The sequence below is a fragment of the Terrapene carolina genome, unplaced genomic scaffold (assembly GCF_002925995.2).
Source record: "Terrapene carolina triunguis isolate 2854851 unplaced genomic scaffold, T_m_triunguis-2.0 Scaffold89, whole genome shotgun sequence".
Classification (NCBI taxonomy): Eukaryota; Metazoa; Chordata; order Testudines; family Emydidae; genus Terrapene; species Terrapene triunguis.
In genome coordinates, this window is record NW_020664440.1 from 29,381,438 (window position 1) to 29,384,301 (window position 2,864).

Sequence of the window (2,864 nt, forward strand, 5' to 3'; positions counted from 1 at the left end):
CCCAGGAGTCCTGACTTCCATTCCCACTGCTCTAACCCACTAGACCCAACTCCTCTCCTAGAGCTGGGGATGGAACCCAGGAGTCCTGGCTCCTGCGTGGTTGGGTTTCCCATTCCCAGTGCTCAGAGGCTCATTCCATTGAATTTTTAATATGATCATAAAATAACAATCAATACCATCCAGGCAAGGGAAGTAGCCACTTACCCCTTCTGTCTCCCAGTCACCTTCCCCCCCAGCCTGCTGTTCCCAGTCTAGGCCACCTCTGTACTGTGATCTCCCCATTCCCTTGGGTCTATTTACTGTCTCTTTACACCCCGCTGCATGTGGCAGTTTTGTCCCAAATCCCTGCTGTTCTGGAAAGAGATTTATTTAAATGGGTACGATTTGGATTGCGGTAGCAACTAGGATCCCCAGGAGCTCAGACCGTGGTGCCAGGTGCTGTACAAACACCGAACAAAAAGACAGGTCCCTGCCCCTGCGTCCATGCAGCCCTTATTCCATCCCAACCTAATGGCTGTCCCCTGCAGGCGGGATAACGGTCCTGCTATCGCTGCAAGTTGATGGCATTCCTGAAGGAGCAGCGTTCAGAACCTGTTTGTGACAGATGATGGGGGTTTGTGAAAGACACACGTGGTGCATGCTGCGTGGAACTCAACCATAGGGCCTATCTTTGGGGCGACTGCCTATGGTCCTTAGTGGCTCTCATGATAATTCCACTGCTATGCAGTGTGGCTGATGTACTGCAGGGTGCAGTACTGCCTCCTGCCACTAGCGGGAGCTGTTTGCCTGGAGTGCTGCACTGCTGCCAGTGGCGGGGGGGGGGGGGGGGGGGGGAGGAGGTGCCAGCTGCTGCAAGGTGCAGCACCACCCGCTGCCGGAAGATGGGATTCTGGTCTTTGTAGCACATGGGGTACAGGAGGGAGAAGGCCCAGAAATGAGAAGCTAGCACAACTCAGCCCTACAGAGGCAGGGTCCGGGGCTGTCTGCACATGGTCCCTGCTACCTCTGCCCTCTGCTGTCCCGACACTCTGTCTGTGAACCGGCCTGGGCCCTGAAGCCACCACCACCAATGGAGCTTCAGTCTCATATGGTGCCTGTAGATCCTACCATAATGTCATGAATATCTCAGAAAATCTGAGAGTGACACACTTTGCTTTGGCATCTGAAAGCTTCGTTGAATCTGAGTGGGAGCTACAGCATTTGCGCCCTCAGTGCCCTAAAATTCTGACTCCAGCCCCCCCAAATCCTGAGATTTTTGTGTGAAAAATGATGAGCGTTTATTTAAAAAATCATACACTTTGGTTTGGGATTTTTAAATTGCTTCTGTTCTTTTGAGCATCTAAAGGTCACATTGCCAAGCTCTTCCCTGCATGTGTGGGGAGCGAGGCAGGATGTACGGTTAGGACACTGGAGTAGGACTCAGGACACCTGCTTCACCATATACTCCCTATATGACCTTGGACAAATCACTTGGTTTCACTAAGGGTTAGATGCTTAAATATTTTTGACAATCTGTGCCTTGGTTTCCCCATCTGAATGGGGATGACAGCACTGCTTGCCTCATAGAAGGATTTTGAGGCTAAATACCTTAAAGTTTCAAAGTGCCCAGGTACAATGGTGATGGGGGTACCTAAGGCAGGGGGCTAGATGCTTGTCTTTATTTGTTTTTCAAGTCAATATTCCCATGACTCCAGGAGCTGGGACTTTAAGAAAAAAGTCCTCAGCTATCAGCACTTGGATGTAGCATTTTTGAGCTGTGCGCTGGCTTCACCCTGAGCTGCAAGTTGCAAGCTATGGGTGGGAGATGGGCGCTGATGCTCCGTCCTCCCCCATCAGGATGGGCATAGGCTAGAGGGATTTATCTGACTGACGGAGACTTGGTCAGAGAGAGCGTGGCTCTTAAGTGGCAATTTGTTCCCATAATAAGCCAGCAGGGAGATTAATCTAGGCATCATAAATGGTGAAAGATGTTTGCTGGAAGCAGAGGGAAAGCACAGCATGGGGCTCATGAGTGCTGGGCCTCTTAAAAAGGAAACAATTCCCAAACATCCGCGCAGAGAAGCAGCAGGACTGATTGTTTCCAGCAGGGGACAGTCACACACACATTCCTCCTACTGAATCCTCTCTGTCCATCTCCCTCCATTCAGGGCACCCTTGCCACATTATACAGCCCGTTGCACCATGCTAGGGGCACAAGCAAAGGTCTGAGAGAGAGACACCGCAGTAGTGACTGGGACACATTGTACATTCAGCCGGCTCTGGCGGAAAAGATTGCTTTAGAGGCAGCACAGTAGTGAGTCAGGCAGATAGCTAGATACATACATACATCCTTGGGGCACTGTAATAGCCAGCCCACGTCCAAGGGTCCCCTGCAGTTTGTGACAGTCACTTGCATGTGGAAATCGGGTGCCAGGTGTAACAGATCTGGATAGCTGTGTTTCACACACATTCTGCACTGCTGTAAGTCTGGCAGCAGGGAATCATCTTAGCTGAGATTCGAAGCTGGGGGGAAGTGGCTGCATCAGGTTCACCCACCTCCTTTTTCTGCCGGAGAGGCCTCTGAATTGGGCATTGGTATGGGGAATGATTATGCCGCAATTAGTGTGTGTGGGGGGGGGGGGGGAGACAGGGCCTGGCTCATGAGGGATCCACACCCAGACCCCGGTTTCACCTCACCTCTTCCCCAGTGCAGCCAGTTACATCATTGCAAAGTGAGTGTGCAAACCAGAAGGGGGGAATGCTCATTTTGCACTGCTATAAGCAACCCCACAAGGAGCAGTGCTAGTGGGAACTCATGATTGTGTTTACACTAGCTGGGGACCTGGCCCATTGACTCCAGTGCAGCTATGGCTGATTTACACCAA

The 2,864-nt window shown here is 51.5% G+C and overlaps 1 protein-coding gene across 2 annotated transcripts in view; it reads left to right on the top strand.

Annotated features, from left to right (window-relative positions):
* The window catches only part of MACROD1 (mono-ADP ribosylhydrolase 1), a 194,753-nt gene that overhangs the window by 99,687 nt on the left and 92,202 nt on the right, over positions 1 to 2,864 (top strand). The gene's annotated exons all lie outside the window — the stretch shown is intronic.